The sequence below is a fragment of the Oryctolagus cuniculus genome, chromosome 14 (assembly GCF_051225735.1).
Source record: "Oryctolagus cuniculus isolate XC-2025 breed Fujian yellow rabbit chromosome 14, ASM5122573v1, whole genome shotgun sequence".
In the NCBI taxonomy this organism is placed as follows: domain Eukaryota; kingdom Metazoa; phylum Chordata; class Mammalia; order Lagomorpha; family Leporidae; genus Oryctolagus; species Oryctolagus cuniculus.
The window spans coordinates 14,355,886-14,377,620 of record NC_142880.1 but is presented as its reverse complement, the minus strand read 5'-3'; the positions used below and the strand labels follow the sequence as shown (position 1 = coordinate 14,377,620).

At 37.3% G+C, this 21,735-nt stretch overlaps 1 long non-coding RNA gene across 1 annotated transcript; it reads right to left on the bottom strand.

The window, feature by feature from the left end:
* Nucleotides 1-19,208: 19,208 nt before the first annotated feature.
* LOC149122244 (uncharacterized) lies at nt 19,209-20,439 on the bottom strand. The gene is made up of 3 exons (XR_016220500.1): nt 20,303-20,439; nt 20,037-20,209; nt 19,209-19,511 (listed from the first exon to the last, which is right to left on the bottom strand). It is a non-coding gene; the product is annotated as an uncharacterized LOC149122244 (long non-coding RNA).
* Between the last annotated feature and the right edge of the window lie 1,296 nt (nt 20,440-21,735).

Sequence of the window (21,735 nt, the reverse complement as noted above, 5' to 3'; positions counted from 1 at the left end):
GGCCCTGCCCTCTCCCACTCCCTCTCCCATCCCACCTTCATCGAGTTTCATTTTCAATTACCTTCATATACTGAAGATCAACTTAGTATATACTAAGCAAGGATTTCAACAGGCTGCACTCACACAACCGCACAAGGTATAGGGTATTGTTCGACTAGTAGTGTTGCTTTTTTAAGTTTCATAGTAGAACACATTAAGAACAGAGATCCTACGTGGGGAGCATGTACCCAGTGACTCCCGTTGTTGATTTAACAATTGGCACTCTTATTTATGACGTCAGCAATCACCCGAGACTCTTGCTATGAGCTTTTTAAGAGCTAGTAATTCTACTTATTTAAACATCACTACAACTACTACATATTTGGTTGTATCATACTTTATGAAAATTATCCATTTATTTTATTATGCATTAATAATATCTATTATCAAAAATTGCAGATGATATAATCTATGATTTATGTATTTCATTGATAGACTTAGAAATTTAGAGTTATAAAATAATAGTGGTACCACTCTCACTCAAACTTTGATCAATTTTATAAAATACTGAAAATACCAAGATAATGTCAGAGTATGCCAGAACTTCCCTAAATGCGATATTGGCTTTAACTGGAAAACTTTAATGGATGTCTATTGACAAAATCTGCCCTAGAGGATATCCTTTGTAATTCAAGATTTTGTGGTAACTCTGAAGTAATTATAAGAAAGCATATAATGTTTGAAAACAACAACAGGGGTGAGTGTTTGGCTCAGTGTTTAAGATGCCGCTTGGAATGCCTGCATCCCAAGTCAGAGTGAGTGGGTCTGCTCCTGGCTCTGCTCTTGATTCCAGCTCCCTGCTAATGCATACCTGGGAAGTGAGCACGTGATGACTCAAGAACTTGGGTCCTTGCACCTACATGAGCCATGCAGACTGAGATCCTGGTTCCTGATTTCACAACGCTCCAGCCAGGCAATTGCAGGACATTTGAAGAGTGAACCAATGGGCAGAAGATTCTCTATTCACTTCCTCTTGCCTCTCAAATAAATAGAATAAATGACAGGTTTTTTAAAAATCACTTAAATAAGCAAAAATAACAAACTTTAAATGTAGGAGTAATATGAAACTTATCTCATCAATCCTCAATTTAACAAATATGAAAGTACTTCAAAAATTTCATGAAAAATTAAACTAAAAAGTAAATTGATTTTAATGCAAAAAATGTTAAACCTATGCAAATCTTTATAATATGTATTTTCTATGAACTTTTTAAAGATCCTTTATACCATTAATTTCTATAAAAATAATAAATTCCTGGAATTTCGTAAGGGACTAACATTTATCCTCCTCTTCTTTCTTAGTAACAACACCTGAATTTGTTGAGTAGTGGCAATTTGCCCAACTTTGGAAACAATATTGATTTTTCCAAGCTTTACTTAAAATTCCAGCAGATATCATTTAAGCAGACTTTTTTTAAATGGGATTCCAAAAAAACCCTGGATGTCTGGGTGAGCAAAGGGTAAGACAGATGTACTGAGGCACAGAACTGATATATGCCACATTATATCCTTACTTCGTATGAAATATTTTTTAAAGATTTATTTATTTAGGGGCCAGTGCTATGGCATAGCAGGTAAAGCCACTGCCTACTGTGCCGGCATCCCATATGGGTGCTGGTTCAAGTCCCGGCTGCTCCACTTCTGATCCAGCTCTCTGCTATGGCCTGGGAAAGCAGTAGAGGATGGCCCAAGTCCCTGGGCCCCTGCATCCATGTGAGAGACTGGGAAGAAGCTCCTGGCTCCTGCCTTTGGATCAGCACAGCTCTGGCAGTTTTGGCCAATTGGGGAGTGAGCCATCCGATGGAAGACCTCTCTCTCTCTCTCTCTCTTTCTCTCTCTCTCTAACCCTTTTTTAAAAATTTATTTATTTATTCAAAAGGCAGAGTTACAGAGAAACAGAAGCAGAGAGGGAGAGAGAGAAAGAGAGAGAGAGGTGTCTTCCATGCGCTGGTTTATTCTCTAGATGAATGCAATGGCCAGAGCTGCGCTGATCTGAAGCCAGGAGCCAGGAGCTTCTTCCAGGTCTCCCACATGGGTGCAGGGCCCAAAGGACTTGTACCGTCTTCTACTACTTTCCTAGACCATAGCAGAGAGCTGGATGGGAGGTGAGGTAGCCGGGATGCTGGCACTATAGGTGACAGCTTTTACCTTCTACGCCACAATGCTGGCCCATCTACTTTCTTCTTGACTTTCTCCTTCTGCTCCTGGGATTTGGACATGATGTCTAAAGCAACCATCCTATGACAACAAATTAATAAGTGATGGATTAGAAAAAAAAGTACCTAAATTTTTGATAGTATTGTGATCTTCCTTGACAGTCCTTGACAAATATGAGAGTGTTTCAAAATTATCTTTTAATTACACTTCCCATGAATTTAATGAAGCCCCTTGTATCTCTCTACATGTCTCATCAACAGAGCAAGATCAACCCATATCTTGCTCTTATTCAGGTTAATGAAATCCTCTGGTATCTGTTGCATTCAACTAAAATCAATCTCTAATTAATACAAATCTTGACACTCAGAAGTCTGATGATTCTAGAAAAAAATCTGAAAGGTGAAAGCTTTGTATACATCTGTGTGTGTGTGTGTGTGTGTGTGTAATCAGATATGACATATGACCCTTGATATGTAGTAGCAAAACTATTCAGTCAGGCCAGCGCCGAGGCTCACGAGGCTAATCCTCCGCCTTGTGGCGCCGGCACACCGGGTTCTAGTCCCGGTCGGGGCACCGGATTCTGTCCCAGTGGCCCCTCTTCCAGGCCAGTTCTCTGCTGTGGCCCAAGTACTTGGGCCCTGCACCCCATGGGAGACCAGGATAAGTACCTGGCTCCTGCCATTGGATCAGCACGGTGCACCAGCCACAGCATGCCAGCCGCGGCAGCCATTGGAGGGTGAAACAAAGGGCAAAGAAAGATCTTTCTCTCTGTCTCTCTCTCTCACTGTCCACTCTGCCTGTCAAAAAAAAAAAAAAAACTATTCAGTCAAATTACTATCTGCTATATGTTAAAAATGATCCACATATGAACCAAGTATGTAGAGAAAAACAGAGTGGTAGACATTTTTTATAATCTTGGTGCTTACAAGTACATTCTTGATACTCTACTCAAAATGCTGTAAGATGGAGGTAATGTACCTAGATTTAATTGGTCTGTAAATAGAAATATTAAAAGAGACAATAGTGAGATATATATTTTGCTAGTAAAATTGCTATCCTAGCATGTTCAGTCTGCAATAAAATATCATTAATTGAATATCTTTTATAACAACAGAGATTTATTTCTCAAAAAAGTGCTTGAGACGTGGAAGTCCAAGATTAAGGAATTGGCAGTAAAAGTTCAAAGGAAATTCAAAGTAAAAAATAGGAATATTTTGGGAAAAAATGGAAGGGTAAAGTCTTACTTATCAAAGGTCACCTTAAATGTAAATGGCCTCAACTCTCCAGTTAAAAGAACACAGACTGGATGAATGGATTAAAAACAAAACTCATCTATTTGCTGCCTACAGGAAATACATTTCACCAACAAAGATGCATGCAGACTGAAAGTGAAAGGATGGAAAAAGATATTCCATGCCAACAGAAACCAAAAAAGAGCTGATGTACCCATCTTAATAACAGACAAAATAGACTTTAATACAAAAGCTGTTAAAGAAAGACAAAGAAGGGCATTATGTAATAATTAAGGGATCAAATCAACAGGAAAATGCAACTATTATAAACATATATGTACCTAATTACAGGGCATTTTGCTATTTAAAGAAATCTTAGGGAGATTTAAAGGAAGACTTAGACTCCAATACAATAGTAATGGGGGACTTCAATACTCCACTTTCAGCAAAGGACAGATCAATCAGACACAAAATCAGCAAGGAAACAGCAGAGTTAATCAATATAAAGGCTAAATGTACCTAACAGATATCCACAGAACTTTTCATCCTATAGTTGCAGAATACACATTCTTCTCAGCAGTACATGGAACTTTCTCTAGGACTGATCACATACTAGGCCTTAAAGCAAGACTTAGCAAATTCAAAAAAAAAATCAAAATCATACCATGCTTCTTCTCAGACCACAATGGAATAAATCTGGAAATCAGCAACTCAGGAATCTTTAGAACATATGCAAACACATGAAGACTGAACAACATGCTCCTGAATGAACAGTGGGTCATAGGAGAAATAAAAAAATTTCTGGAAACAAAGGAAGATGACAACACAACATATCAAAACTTTTGGGATACAGCAAAAGCAGTGTTTAAAGGAAAGCTTATAGAAGTAGGTGCCTATATCAAGAAATGGAAAGACACTAATAAATGAGCTAGCAATGCATCTCAAGGATATAGAAAAATAAGAAAAAGCTAAACCCAAAAATAGTAGGAGAAAATAAATAATTAAAACTAGAGAAGAAATCAACAAAATTGAATCCAAAAAAAACCACAAAAGATTAGCAAAGCAAAGAGCTGGGTTTTTTTGAAAAAATAAGCAAAATTGATAAATCATTTGGCCCAACTAACTAAAGAAAAGGATAGAGAAGACCCAAATCAATAAAACTTAGAGTTGAAAAATGAAATGTAACAACAGACATGACAGAAATAAGAATCATCAGATATTACTAAAAGTGCTGAATGACAAAAATCTGGGAAACGTAGAAGAAGTGGATAGACTCCTGGATACATACAACCCATCTAAATTGAGCCATAAAGACATAGAAAACATAAACAGACCCATAACCAAAATGGAAATTGAATTAGTAATAAAGGCCCTCCTGACAAAGAAAAGCCTAGGACCAAATGGCTTCACTTCTTGAATTCTACTGGACATTTTAAAGAACTCCAATTCTCAAGTTATTCAAAACAATTGAAAGGGAGGGAATCCTCCCCAATTCTTTCTATGAAGCCAGTATCACCTTAATTCCTAAACCTGAAAGAGATGCAACTGAGAAAGAGAATTTCCCTGATTAACATATGTGCAATAATTCTCAACAAAATTCTAGCGAACAGAATCCAAAATCACACCAGAAAGATCCACCCAGGCCAAGTGGGATTTATTCCAGCTAGGCAGGGATGGTTCAACATTCACAAATCAATCAATGTGATACATCACATTAACTGCAGGACAAAAAATCATATGATTATCCTAATAGATGCAGAGAAAGCATTTGATAAAATACAACACTCTTTCACAATGAAAACTTTAAGCAAATTGAGTGTAGAAGGAACATTCCTCAGCACAATCAAGGCAATTTATGACAAACCCACAACTAGCATTACACTGAATGGGGAAAAGTTGGAAGCATTCCCACTGAGATCCAGTACCAGACAGGGATGCCCTCTCTCATCATTGCCATTCAATATAGTCCTGGAAGTTTTAGCCAGAACTATTAGGCTAGAAAAAAAATCAAGGGACACAAATTGAGTATGAGGAAGTCAAACTATCCCTATTTGCAGATGACATGATTCTATGTATATAGGGGATCCAAAAGACTCCACCAAGAGACTATTGGAACTCATAGAAGAGTCTGGTAGAGGGATATAAAGTCAAGATACAAAAATCATCAGCCTTTGCATACAAAGACAATATCATGGCTGAGAAAGAACATGTAAGATCAATCCCATTTGCAATAACTACCAAAAAATAAATATATTGAAATAAATTTAACCAAGGATGTCATAGAGCTCTACAATGAGAATAACAAAACTTTAAAGAAAGAAATAGAAGATACAAAAAAATGGAAAAATCTTCCATGTTCATGGAAGAATCAATAACATCAAAATGTCCATTCTTCAGAAAGCAATTTACAGATGCAACGTGATACCAATCAAAATACCAAAGGCATTCTCAGATCTAAAAACATGATACTAAAACTCATATGGAAACACGAGAGACCTCGAATTGCTAAAGCAATCTTATACAATAAAAAACAAAGCCGAAGCATAACAATACCAGATTTCAAGACATACTACAAGGCAGTTATAATCAAAACATCATGGTACAGGTACAAAAAACAGATGGATAGACCAATGGAACAGAACAGAACACAAGAAATCAATCCAAACATCTACAGCCAACTTATATTTGACCAAGGAGCTAAAACCAAGCCCTGGAGCAAGGATTTAACAATGGTGCTGGGAAAAATGGATTTCCACATGCAGAAGTATGAAGCAAGAACCCAATCTTATACTTTACATAAAAATCCACTCAACATGGATTAAAGATCTAAATCTATGACCTGATACCATCAAATTATTATAAAACTTTGGGGAAACCTTGCAAGAGATTGGCACAGACAAAGAATTCTTGGAAAAGACCTCAGAGGCAAAGGCCTCCAAAGCCAAAATTAACAAACGGGGTTACTCCAATTGAGAAGTTTCTGTCCGGCAAAAGAAACAGGAAAGTGAAGAGGAAACCAATAGAATGGGAGCAATTATTTGCAAACTATGCAACTGATAAAGGATTAATAACCTGAATATATAAAGAGATCAAGAAACTCCACAACAGCAAAATAAATAGCCCAGTGGAAAGATAGGCAAAGGACTTAGACATTTTTCAAAGGAGGAAATCCAAACAGCCAACAGACACATGAAAAAATGTTCAGGATCACTAGCTATCCATGACATGCAAATCAAAACCACAATGAAGTTTCACCTCACCCCAATTAGAATGGCTTTCATACAGAAATCAACAACAAATGCTGGTGAGGATGTGGGAGAAAAGATAACTTAATGCACTGTTAGTGGTAATGTAAGCTGGAAATGCCACTATGGAAGACCTTATGGAGATACCTCAAAAATCTGAATATAAACAGACCATATGACTTGCTATCCCACTCCTGGGAATTTACCCAAGGGAAATGAAATCAGTGAACAAAAGAGCTATCTTCACCTCCATGTTTATTATAGCTCAATTCGCAATAGCAAAGGCATGGAATCAACCTAAATACCAATAAATTGAAGACTGGGTAAAGAAATTATGGGATATATGCACTATGGACTACTACACAGTGGTTAAAAAATGAAATCTGTAATTTGCAACAAAATGGGTGAATCTGAAAAACATCATATTTAGTGAAATAAGCCAGTACCAAAGGGACAAATATCATATGTTCTCCCTGATCTGTGAGAATTAATAGAGCACCTAAAATGAAATCTGTAGAAGTGAAATTGACACGTCAAGAAGGGATGACTTTAGTTGCCCTTGTCTTAACTCGAGGAACAGTTTTGTTTTCTTTGTTTTTTTTTCATCTATTTTTTTCTTCATACTATTTGTTGAACACTTTACTTAACATAGAGTTAATCATATGGGTATAAATTCAATTGAATGTAGATCTCAGCAAAAAATAAGAGTGGGAGGAAATTGTAAAGCTGTATAGTTCTACACATATTCCTACAGAAGTACTTTTAAGGGTACAGTTTAAATACTTGTCATGGGACTCCAAATCCCATTAAAATTGGAGGTAAAAATGCCATCTTAAATGTTAAAATGATCACATTAAGTGGTAAAGTGAACATATATATAGGATTAAGTGTTAATGTGATCATATAATTAGGATCAAGTGCCAGAAATAATAATAGAATTAAAAAGGAGAGAATGTCCAACATGGGAAGCAGTCCACACAGCAAACTCATAGAATGACAATTGCTTTAAGTAACACTCTAACCTCAGAATCAGCCCTTATGGCTTCCTGGTCTGGCTGAAAGACCCATGAGAGCATTTCAAGCATGGAATGCCAAGACACTGTGGCAAAAAATGTCCAACATGAAGGATCTCTGTGAGTTAGACATCATTAGAAAGAAGTGGCCATCAGAGAATGATATACTTTTCTCTAAAGGGAGAAGAGAACTTCAACTTTTCTTATGGTTTTGTGCAAACATTGACAGTGTGTGTAGAAGCTTCTAAAGGCTTCCATAGCCTAGGCAGCTCATTTCAAGAGCCTTGGGTGGTCACTGACATTATACATAAGAATGTTAATTGTTAAGTTAACAAGATTCACTATGCACTAACTCCCCATGCAGGAACTCTGTCCTCAATGAGTTGTAGTGAGAGTTAACCATAAAACCTGTTCTCAAACAGTTTTGTGTGTTTGTGTACATGTGTGTGTGTGCACAAATTGATGAAATCTTTACTTACTATAGAGTTAGACTTCTGTGTACTAAGTTAATTGAAAAATGAATCTTAATGGAGATTGGGACTGGCAAGGGGAGATGGACGGGGAAGAGGAGAGAGAGTGTGTGTCGGAAGACTGATATGGAGGGAAGAATAATTATATTCCTAAAGTTGTACTTATGAAATGTATTCCTTAAAAAATAAATTTAAAAAAAATTTGATGTAATGTACTGTCATCTTCATTTGTTTCCAGAAATTTTTAACTTCTCTTTTGATTTCTTCTACAATCCATTTTCATTCAAGAGTATGTTTTTCAGTCTCCATGTGTTTGCATATGATCTAAAGATTCTTGAGTTGGTTTCAATCCACTGTGATCAGAGAAGGTGCATGATATGATTTCCATTTTTTTAAATTTCCTGAGACTTGCTTTACGGCCTAGCATATGGTCTATCCTAGAGAAAGTTCCATGCACTGATGAGAAGAATGTATATTCTGCAACTCTGAGGTGTAAAGGTCTGCAGATATGAGGTAGGTCCATTTGATCCATGATGGAACAAGGACATAAGCCTCAGCCATCCTCTCTCATTGCCCAAAGGAGATAAACTTTGGAATGTATTCCTTGCCCTTGAAACTCAGTTGGGTCTCACACCCTAATGCCTTCAGACCACACTCTGCATTATTTTCCAGGTACCAAAGTCCCCCACCCAGTTCCTGGAATTCCCCTCCTTGCTGCCCCCTACCCCTACCCCTACCCCAGCCCTAGCCCTCCTTAAAAAGGCCTGGCACCTGGGGGTCAGGGCCTTCTGACACATGCTCCATCTTGTACATGCAGGCAGTTGGTCACTGACCTCTGCAGATTTATTTTCTCTAAATAAATTCAGTCTGGCTGTAAATTTGTGCACTGCTTCTTCTCTATTCTGTGACTCTTTTCCTAACAGTTTGGTGCCCTGTGTGAGGAGGCACAAATCTGCAACTCTTTTCATAACAGTCCATAGCTCTTTTGTTCATTTTTTTGGACTTTATGTCTAGTTTATCTTTCCATTGTTGAAATTAGGGTGTTGAAGTCCCCCATATTGGAATGTATGTCTCCCTTTAGGCCCATTAATACTTCTTTTAACTAGCCAGGCACCCTGTAACTGGGTGCATGTACATTTATTATAGTAACATCTTCCTATTGAGTTGAATCTTTAATCATTACATAGTGCCTTTCTTCATCTCTTTTAAAAGTTTTTGTGTTAAAGTCTATTTTGTCTGATATTAAGATGGCTACACCTGCTCTTTTTTGCTTTCCATTAACAGGGAATATGTTTTTCCATCCTTTCATTTTTAGTCTGCATGTATCTTTTATGTTGAGATGTGTTTCTTGTAGGCATCAAATAGATGGGTCTTGCTTTTTAATCCATTCAGCCAGTCTATATCTTTTAATTGGAGAGTTGAGGCCATTTACATTCAAAGTTACTATTGATAAGTAATGACTTGGTCCTGCCATTTTTCCATAAATACTACTATTTTTTACTTTGAATTTCTTTTGTACTTTTTCTGAGGGATTTTCTGCCTTCACATCCTTTCTTTTTTAAAAAAAGATTCATTTTATTTATTTGAAAGACAGAGATGATTCAAAGAGAGGTATAGACAGAGAGGGGGTTGGTATTCCATCTTCTGGTTCACTCTCAAAATGGCCACAATGACCAGGGTTGGGCCAGGCCAAAGCCAGGAGCTAGGAACTTCTTCCAGGTCTCCCACATGGGTGCAAGGACTCAGTCACTTGGCACATTAGCAGGGAACTGGATCAGAAGTGGAGCAGCTGGTACCCAAACTGGCACTGATATGGAATGCCAGTACTGCAGGCCAGGGCTATAACCCACTGTACCACAGCACCAGTCCCTGCACTCACATTATTTGATATTGATATCTATTTTTCCATGTTTCTGTGTGTAGCACATCCTTAAGCATCTTTTGTAAGGCTGGATGTGTGGTGACTAATTCTTTCAATGTCTTTTTGTTATGGAAGGACTCTATTTCAACTTCATTCACAAATAAGAGCTTTGCAGGGCACAGTATTCTGGGTTGACTGGTTTTTTTCTCTCAAGATTTCTATTATATCTTGCCATTCTCTCCTAACCAGTAGAGTTTCTGATATGTCAGCTGTGAGTCTAATTGTAGATCTCTGAAAGTAATCTGGCATTTCTCTCACGTACATTTTAGAATCTTTTCTTTATGCTTTTCTGTTGAAAGGTTGACTACAATGTGTAGTGGTGAAGATAATTTCTGGTCATGTATTTTAGGAGTTCTATGTCCTTCCTGTACTTGGATGTCCCTTTCTCCAAATTGGGGAAGTTTTTCATAATTATTTCAATAAATATGCCTTCTAGTCTATTTCTCATTCCACACCTTCAGGAACTCCTAAGAACTGTATATTGGGTCATAGTATTCCACAAAATCCAACACTGTTTTTAAGTTTTCTAACTTCTTAGCTGGTTTTTTTTTTTTTTTTTGGTCTGATAGGAAAATTTCCAAAGTTTTGTCTTCTAGCTCAGATATTCTTTCTTCTGCATCAGCAAGTTTGTTGTTAAGGCTTTCTACTGTATTTTATTTGATTTACTGAATACTTCATTTCTAATATTTTACTTTGATTTCTCTTTAAAATCTCAATTTCATGGGGAAAATTTTCATTCATGTCATGTATGGATTACTTTAATTCATAGATTAGTTTCTGATTGCTTTTAAATAATCCTATGATTAATCTTTGGAATTCTATTTCAGGAATGTCCTCAACCTCTTCATCTTCACATTCCAATATCAAAATGTTGTATTCTTTGGGGGTGAAGAGTCCTGGTGTCTTTCTTTCTTTTTTCTTGAATTTCTGCATTTATTTTAAGGCATTTGTGGAGTTATTTGTTGATTTTTTTTTCCTCTGATGGCTTCTATCATTGAACTATGCCTCTTTCTTAGCAGGATTATTTATTTTGTTGTTATGGAGTTTCTTGATCTCTTTATATATTCTAGTTATTAATCCTTCATCAGTTGCATTGTTTGCAAATAATTTCTCCCATTCTGTTGGTTGTGCATATGTTCTAGAGAATCCTGAGTTGCCGATTTCCAGCTTCATTCCATTGTGGTCTGAGAAGATGCATGGTATGATTTTGATTTTTTTGAATTTGCTAAGTCTTGCTTTAAGGCCTAGTATGTGATCAGTCCTAGAGAAAGTTCCATGCACTGCTGAGAATAATGTGTATTCTGCAACTATAGGATGAAAAGTTCTGTGGATATCTGTTAGGTACATTTGGTCTATATGTCGATTAACTCTGCTGTTTCCTTGCTGGTTTTCTGTCTGGTTGATCTGTCCTTTGCTGAAAATGGAGTATTGAAGTCCCCCATTACTATTATATTGGAGTCTAAGTCTCCCTTTAAATCCCTTAAGATTTCTTTACATAGCCAAGTGACATCTTCCTGTTGATTTGATCCCTTAATCATTACATAATGCCCTTCTTTGTCTTTCTTTAACAGCTTTTGTATTAAAGTCTATTTTGTCTGTTATTAAGATGGGTACATCAGCTCTTTTTTGGTTTCTGTTGGCATGGAATATCTTTTTCCATCCTTTCACTTTCAGTCTGCATGCATCTTTGTTGGTGAAATGTATTTCCTGTAGGCAGCAAATAGATGAGTTTTGTTTTTAATCCATTCATCCAGTCTGTGTTCTTTTAACTGGAGAGTTGAGGCCATTTACATTCAAGATGACTTTTGATAAGTAACAAATTTTCCCTTCCATTTTTCCCAAAATATTCCTATTTTTTACTTTGAATTTCCTTTGAACTTTTACTGAGTGATTTTCTTCCTTTACCTTATTTTGTAGTGATAACTATGTTTCTGTGTTTCTATGTGCAGCACATCCTTAAGCATCTTTTGTAGGGCTGGATGGGTATTGACAGATTCTTTCAATTTTTGTTTTTATTTCACCTTCATTCATAAAGAGATCTTTGTATGGCATGATATTCTGAGTTGAGAGGTTTTTTCCTCTTAAGACTTGGACTATATCTTGCCATTCTCTCCTAATCTAAAGTGTTTCTTATGAGAAGTCTGCTATGAGTCTTATTGGAGATCCTCTGAAAGTAATCTGGTGTTTCTCTCGCGAACATTTTATAATCTTTTCTTTATGTTTAATGTGATGAGTTTGATTACTATATGTCATGGTTAAGATCTTTTCTTAGGAGTTCTATGTGCTGCCTGTACTCGGATACCTCTTTCTTTCTCTAAAATGGGTAAATTTCCTGTTTATTATTTCATTAAAAATGTCTTCTAATTCTTTCTCTCTTTTGACGTCTTCAGGAACTCCTTGAACCCGTAAGTTGGGTCTTTTGATAGTATCCTGTAGATTACCAACAGTGTTCTTTAATTTTCTAATTTCTTCCTGTTATGTTTGGTCTGACTATAATTTTCTTTGCTTTTTCTTCTTAGTTGGATATTCTTTCTTCTGCTTCACTGATTCTGTTGTTAAGGCTTTTCACTGTCTCTTTTATTTGTTCTATTGAATTCTTCATTTCCAAGATTTCATTGTGGTTTCTCATTAAGATCTCAATTTTGTGGAGAAATTTTCTTTCATGTCATGTACAGATTTCATTAAGTCAGGCATTTGCTTCTGATTACTTCTAAGTAATCCTATGATCACTTTTTTAATTCCATTTTTGGCATTTCTTCAATCTCATCATCTTCACAATCTAGTATTGAAATGTTGTATTCTTTTGGGGGCATCAGGTTGTCTTCCTTATTCTCGTATCTTGAATTGTTACATTCATTATTCAGCAGTGTGGAGATGCTCATTGGTTTCTCCTTAGTTTTTTCACTGTGGTAGCTTTTATCTTTGGACTATGCCTTTGCCAGTTACTGGAGTGTCTGCTTTCAGTGAATACCTAGAGGTATGTGATGGGTGTGGCCTAGGAGCTCTGTTCAGTTCTTCAGGGTGAAGAGCTAGTCTGAGTTGACAGACACAGGTTTGGCATGATAAAAATCTTCTCTTTTTTTAAACATTTATTTAATGAATATAAATTTCCAAAGTACAGCTTATGGATTACAATGGCTTCCTCCCCCATAACGTCCCTCCCACCAGCAACCCTCCCCTTATCCACTCCCTCTCCCCTTCCATTCACATCAAGATTCATTTTCAATTCTCTTTATATACAGAAGATCAGTTTAGCATACATTAAGTAAAGATTTCAACAGTTTGCTCCCACACAGAAACATAAAGTGAAAAATACTGTTTGAGTACTACTTATAGCATTACATCTCAATGTACAGCACACTAAGGACAAAGATCCTAGATGAGGAGTAAGTGCACAGTGACTCCTGTTGTTGACTTAACAAATTGACACTCTTGTTTATGGCCTCAGTAATCACCCTAGGCTCTTGTCATGAGCTGCCAAGGCTATGGAAGCCCCCTGAGTTCACTGACTCTGATCATATTTAGACAAGGCCATGGTCAAAGTGAAAGTTCTCTCCTCCCTTCAGAGAAAGGTACCTCCTTCTTTGATGACCCATTCTTTCCACTGGGATCTCACTTGCGGAGATCTTTCATTTAGTTTTTTTTTTTTTTTTCAGAGTGTTTTGGCTTTCCATGCCTGAAATACTCTCATGGGCTTTTCAGCTGGATCCGCATGCCTTAAGGGCTGATTCTGAGGCCAGAATGCTGTTTAGGACATCTGCCATTCTATGGGTCTGCTGTGTATCTCACTTCCCATGTTGGATCGTTCTCTCCCTTTTTTATTCTATCAGCTAGTATTTGCAGACACTATTCTTGTTTATGTGATCCCTTTGGTTCTTAGTCCTATCATTACAATCAGTTGTGAACAGAAATTGATCACTGGGACTAGTGAGATGGCATTGGTACATGCCACCTCGATGGGATTGAATTCAAATCCCCTGGTGTGTTTCTAACTCCACCGTTTGAGGCAAGTCAGCTTGAGCATTCCCGAATTGCACATCCCTTCCCTCTCTTATTCCCACTCTTATATTTAACAATGATCACTTTTCAGTTAAGTTTCAGCACTTAAGAAGAATTGTGTATTGATTACAGTATTCAACCAAAAGTATTAAGTAGAACAAACAAAAAAAAATACTAAGAGGGATAACATATCAAGTTGCTCATCAACAGTCAGGGTGAGGGCTGATCAAGTCACCATTTCTCCTAATGTTCATTTCACTTTAACAGGTTTCCTTTTTGGTGCTCAGTTAGTTGTCACCTATCAAGGAGAACAAGTGGTATTTGTCCCTTTGTGATTGGCTTATTTCACTCAACATAATGTTTTCCAAATTCCTAACAGGGATCACTTTTCAGTTAAAATTTAAACACCTAAGAACAATTGTGTGTTAATTACAGAGTTCAACCAATGGTACTAGAACAAAAACAAAATACTAAAATGGATAAAGTATTACATTGTACATCAACCGTCAGGACAAGAGCTGATCAAGTCACTGTTCTCTCTCTTTTTTTTTTTGTCACAGGGAGGTTAGTTCTTGTATGTTGGCATAGACTCAACTGATCTCCTCTCCTCAAAGGAGACCTCTGCCTGGGTACCAGCCCCAGTGGGTATATTATTCATCCACTCTGTCACAAGACCACACAAAGGATCTGTGCAGTCCTCAGTGTAAGCTCAAATTCTCAATGTCCCTCACCAGGTAACCAGGGAGCACTGATTGCATGGAGTCTCCCACAGTGACTGCCCAAAGTCCCAGCCACACCCTGTGTCCTCCCTTGAAGCCTCAATGTTTTCACAGTCCTGGCACAGAAGCCTCCCACAGTCATGAGCACCCAGCCCCCTGTCTGTTCTCCCAAGACTCAGGAGTCTCCATTCAGCTGGCTGCTGGGTGCAGACACAAGTGGCATAGCTGTTATATTTGTGTTCTCTATCTGCTTGTTACAGGATGCTGTTGCAGGATGATCAGGGCGAGAGAAATGTGCCTCCCCCTTAATTTTTTCTCCTCTAGTTTGACAGGTACACTATCCCTCATGGTGCTCCAAGCTGGATTCCTTCTAGGCTCTTGCTCAGCTTTTGAGTCAGTGTCTTCGGCTGCTGCAGTTTGGTCTCACCTCACTTTCCAATGCTGGTACACAGGCTCTCAGTTACTGGAGTCCCGAGTTGTGCATGTCTACTCCCTCCATATATTTCCACAGTGTCCTCCTAATTTGCATAGAGTTTCCTCTGCTATTTTCTCCCTAACACTTCCCTGAGACTGCATACTTTCCACTTTTTTTTAACATGCAGAGTGGACAGTGAGAGAGAGACAGAGAGAAAGGTCTTCCTTTCTGTTGGTTCACCCCCCAATGGCTGCTGCAGCCATCGCGCTGTGGCCAGTACACTGTGCTGATCCAAAGCCAGGAGCCAGGTGCTTCTCCTGGTCTCCCATGCGAGTGCAGGGCCCAAGCACTTGGGACATCCTCCACTGCACTCCCAGGCCACAGCAGAGAGCTGGACTGGAAGAGGAGCAACCGGGACAGAATCCAGCGCCCCAACCGGGACTAGAACCTGGGGTGCCAGCACCGCAGGCAGAGGATTAGCCTATTGAGCCGTGGCACCGGCCAACTTTCCACTTTTTAAAAACTATCTTCTCCTAGACTAGAGCAGTAAGCTCTTTCCCTGCTCTGCCATCTTAATCCGATCCCGAATCAGATTATTTATGCAAACATAATTCAAGGTGTCTATAATGAATTTGGAATATTTAATTATTAGGCAGTGGCACATCTCCAAGGAAGATACAAGATTATTCTTTAAACAAGAAGATGAAAATTAAAACACAGCGCAATCACTTACGAATTGCATAGGAACTAAAAATAAAGTGTTGGGATCTGTCAAAAATATACAGGGATCCTTAAATTGGGCCAAAATACAAATACTAAGTTAGACTATTAGTGTGAGTTCATTATCTTGAAGACAGATTTATGTACAGGTGTATCCTGTAAATTATCAGATCATCACATGCAAACTAAAATTCCACATCAAATTCCTCATTCATATTTATTCACTCTTCTTGCAGTGTCTGATGTGCTGATATTATCATTTCATCCTGAAAGAGTCAATCCACAACTAAATAATACATTTTTGTAGAGTGACAACCCAAATGGATAATTAATACTTGCTATTTTGGTCATGTAAGATGCAGTTCATTAAAAGGAAGTTTGTATAGTTTTTGTTTTGCCTTTAATGTTTTAAAACACTCAGCCCTGGCTACACTATTCTCCACATATAAACTTTTATAATAGGGACACTTCCGCTGTTATTGTTCATCCTTTACCCACAGAGCAAGATTGACTGATTAGAGAGCTACCTTTCTCTTGATCTAAATTCTTTCTATTCCTTATTGCAGATGGAAAATATTCCTTGTACCATTTATCACATGCAAAAAAAGTGAACACAAAGGATTCTCAGATCAAAGATTATTGATCACAATTCCAAAGTCAATGTCACATTTCTCATCCCTTGCACCAAAGAACACTTGTTAATTTGAAAGCAAGCAAACCAGACTCCAAGGCCAAGCTATGGTCACTATCAAAACTGGTATTTATCATCAACAATAATTCACCAAGGAATTATTAGTAATAATGAAGTCACCTTAGACAAATATTGTTAGTGCCTTAAGGAACATACCTTAACAAAAAATTATAGTTTATGATAATAAATTCTATAGCCAAATACATTTTTACTTGATGTTTCATGCTTTCAATAGTAGTAAGATAGTATGGCTTCAATGAGTGTCTTTGAAACAGAGATTTTACACTGGCCAAAACACTTAATGACTCAGGGACCAAATAAAAGTATTTAAAAATCATGGAAGTATTTTTTAAAGGTAACAAGTTTCAAGGTTCAATATGGCACCATTTTCCCCCATTTATTTGAAGTTTCAGGGCCCCTTCAAACACATTGAGGAAGTATTCAAATATCTAATTTCTGAGAACGGGATTCAAATAATAGACAGTTTATTCACCTTTCCTTTCAACATTTGTTCTCACTGAGTCACAGAGAATACTTATAATACAGTGAGATCTGAGCTACAATGCAGACTGAGCATCTTTTAAAGGGTCTCCTTAAGTAGATGGAATAGCCACTCCAAGGACATGAGAACAACATTGAGAGTGAGGTTAAAATTGCTTTCCTACATATGGGCTCCAAAAACACATCTCAAAGGCTGTCTGCCACAGAAAATCCCAAGGTTTTTATTCAACTAGGAGTTCTTTACAGCTTGTTGATGGCATCATATATTTCTTTACATTTAGTATATTATGGTAATTACTTTGCCAGGAACTGTTTCATTTTCCTTGTCAGTGCTCTCATGATAATGGTGTATCCAGAAGTGTCTTCCAGAATACATACTTTAAACTAGGAAGAACACTTCTTCACATTGATTCTAAATAGATAATGTGGGTCGGTGCTGAAGCATTGCGGGTAAAGACACCACCTGCAGTGCCAGCATCCCATGTGGGCACCCATTCTAATACCGGCTGTTCCATTTCTGATCCAGCTCTCTGCTATGGCCTGGAAAAGCAGTAGAAGTTGGCCCAAGACCTTGGGCCCCTGCCCCCACATGTAAGACCCGGAGGAAGCTCTTGGCTCCTGGCTTCAGATTGGTGCAACTCCCCATTGTGGCCAATTGGGGAGTGAACCAGCAGATGGAAGACCACTTGCTCTTTCTGTCTCTCCTTCTCTCTCTTGTAACTCTGACTTTCAAATAAATAAATAAATCTTTAAAAAGGATAAAAATAATGTCATTGCCTAAATGTAATAATATGTGTTAACTTAATTTTAGAATCATGACCATTCTAAAAATCAGGAAAGAAATATTTTGTCAAGCCAAAAAATAGAATAGAATCACAAAATATTAAATACAGTAGCCTGAACACTATAGGATTGGATGAATTACAGCTCTTTGATACAGTCAATCATCAGGTTCTTTTTCCAAAGAAGACTTTAAGCTACTGTGTCTATTTCATTCTTCCCTAGGTATCAGATCTTATTCCTTGCATTATTGGATCAAATTCTTTCCTTTAAGTTGAGCCACAGTTGATGATTGCGTAGAAGATTAATCTGGCACTAAAACAATTCCTTTGGGTCAGTGTATTAGAGCTACTGTTTTGATTCCTGTATAATCTTTAACCTATTTATTGGACTCACTTGGAGATAATTCTGAAGAAAGTCTGCTTTTATTTACATCCACCTAGAACATTTTTATGCCTAGCAAGACAGTTTTTTTTGTTTGTTTTGCTTTTTTAACAACAACCTTTATAACACATTTGAAAACAAAGATCTGGAGAAAAATGTAAAAAAAAGATCGAGATTTTGAAAAATATTTAGTCAACCTATTTTATTATTACTAATCTCAAAATTAGGATACATGTAAAGGGAAATCATGACTGCAAATGTTCATTCCTAAACAAAGATACACTGTTGATTAACTTTGCCATTAAATGTGTGTGTGTGTGTGTGTGTGTGTTCACATAAACGATGTGTAGTGTGAAAAATGGCAAGTATTTCACAGCATTGCAGGCGAGATGGATGTGCTAATAATCCGGGTCAGCGCACATGCCCTGTTCCACAGCTCCCGCTCTGATGTTTAGGAACGCTGTTTTGAAAGGTGGGGCAAGAGGTCTGCCCTTGCATACACAAAAGTACAGTCCTAAGCAACTAGATGATAATTATCCCTTCCCATTACCATTCTTTATCAAAGAATAAGCTATTAGTTGAAGAAAAATTAGCTACATGCATAAGGTATACAGGGGAAATGACTGGGGACAATAAATATTACTAAGCACTTATTCTACCCTCATGTCATGAAATTATAGGCAAACACAGTAAAAGCTTAGCATCTGGAATCAGCACTGTCCACATAAAAGACACCTACCATATTTTCATAGTTACGCATTCCTGTGGTTTATTATTTGTGTATTGTGTATGAAGCTTAACTTCCTTTATTCACTCAACAGATTCTGAGTGGCATGGGAAGGATTTGGCAGGAGAGCAGAGGCTACTAACATCCTATCCTGGATCACATATGCCACTCATGTCTTCCTACAGATCCTATAACTTTCTTTTTGTTTTAAGATTTATTTATTTATTTGAAAGTTAGAGTTACACAGAGAGAAGGAGAGGCAGGGCAGGGCGGGTGGTTTCTTCCATCTGCTGGTTCACTCTCCAATTGGCTGCAACAGCCGGAGCTATGCTGATCCAAAGCCAGGAGCCAGGAGCTTTTTCCAGGTCTTCCATGTGGGTGTAGGGGCCCAAGGACTTGGGCTATTTTCTACTGCTTTCCCAGGCCATAGCAGAGAGCTGGCAGATCCTATAACTTTCAATGCTTTATGGCCACTTGTTTTGTACTCCTCTTCTTTACCTATCCAATGATTATTACAAACAATAGTTACATCTCTTTATTATTTATGTCATGAAAATATTTAGAAAATTATCAATAAATGAGGGTAATTCAAACTGTTTATGGGGAAATGGGATTGAAAGATGTTTATTTTAGTGCAAAAAAGTTTTTGAAATATGCATTTAGTTTTCTCATAATATGCCTCTATAAAAACCACTCCATGCATGGAATTAAACTTTTTTGCAGCCAGTTAAACTTATCTTCTAATTCCATTTCCCATCAAATTTTTGAAGTCTCTTTATATGTGTGCAACATGGTTGAAAACTTCTGTCCATGAACCAGGTTCACCCTCACAAAAGTCCTGCTTTAAAAACTAAATTTGGAACAAATACATTTGGGAAACATAAAAAAGAGAAAAGTCATTTTCAAACTGTTGGGATTTTCTAGAAAGATTCTCTAAAGGTCAACATTGTCAACTCCATGTGCACTGTTGTTATTTTTTTTTTATCTTGCTCTGTAGTGGTTAAGGATACACATTTTTCTTACCTTCTTTTAAAGACATTTAAAAAGTGATGCTCCAGTTCCACAGCCAACGTCTTCAGAAGACACACAGTCAATCACAGCCCCAAACAGGACAGAAGGTTAGTTTTCACTTAAGTAAAGTTTAGTGAGAAGCCAACAGATCCGTGTGATTAAGGCAAGATCAATGACGCATGGTTCTGAAAGGTTTTACACAAGCAGCAGTCTTAGGGTGTGACTCTGAGGAACAGGAAGGTCAGGAAAAATATAAACGTGGTGCCCCATGCGTGTACCTCGCCTCGGGTCCATAAAGAATCTGGCCAGATTGTCTAACGGAAGGCATTCTTGCCACAGGGGCAGAGTCAAAGTGTTTCTATTTCCACAGACCGCATGTCAGTCTTGAGTATGTCAGCCAAGGTTTTCTGCTGGTCAAAGTCACAAAAATTCTGGTCGATAGCTTTTATGAGGAATGACAAATGTGAACAGATAAACTCTACAGTGTCAGATAAACGACATGGGTTCTTAGTAGATCCCCAGCAGAGATTTCACAATGTGTAGTCAATTCCAAAGTCTTCTGCTAATTCAAAGAAACAAAAGACTCTCGCTAAAAAAAAAAAAACACATTCCTATGGGGCTCCAGTTTGTTATGTTCAGCCTACAGAAAACTTAAGAGCTGTCCTTTTTAGACAGAAACAGTTTAAAGTTTCCAGTGACTTGTCAGCAAATGGAAAACACCTCAAAGCATTGTTCAGAAAAGATCAATTTTGAATTATCTATCTAATTAGAGTGTTTTCAAGCTCTTACTTTCCAAACACCCCATTCTTCTGTTTTTAATACAGTAACAACCAACAGAGTTTCACTAGTGAATATAAGATGACTCCTATAAAGCATAGAAAGTCACTCTTCACTCTGTCTAGCTCTGTTCTAAACTCCTTATGGATGTGAAATTTATTCTAGTAGAAAAGTGAATGAGAAGCTATGTTTTTGAGCATAAAAAGAGTAATTCTTCTATAATAGCATAAACAGCCATTTTTGCACACAACTCAGTCGAGGTTCTCACCTGGTTCTTCATGAAAATCTGTCAGACTCAAGTATTTTCCTATTTTTCTTCTTCTTCTACCTGTATCCCTTTTCTTTCTTCCAATTGTGAATTTGCAATCTAAACCTCTGTAAAAATACTAATTATTTGTCATTGAATAGTACCTCAGCAACCTCATTTTGAAATAATTTCCACAAGAATGACAAATACAGACTCCAAAGTGATTGTGAGAGGGTCTGGGATCTGTGCTGCCTCTCTGCTAGCCACGTCTGTATCACTACATAACCATGTGACCTTAACTCTGTCACTTCTCTATTCCAATTAAGTATAAAAGATCACAAAAATTACATGAACTGCAAAATACCTAATAGTTACATTTATTTGATACCTCTAAGTGACAAATTCTAATTCATTTGTTTCATTAGATATAACCTTAAATCTCAATATTTGCAAACATTTATCTTTATCCTGTTTGGCATGCACAAAGTAGATACTGTATGAGTTGTATAAATTGCCTTTAGGCATTCACAAGAGACCAACTTCATTTCTTGTATACATACAGTATGCCTGTGTTTGAGATTATAATGAACAAACATGACTGATATACTCGTGTCATTAGAAATAAAGAAAAAAAGAATATATGACATATAACCAAGTGTTTAAATAGTATATTTTTCTTATTTTTCA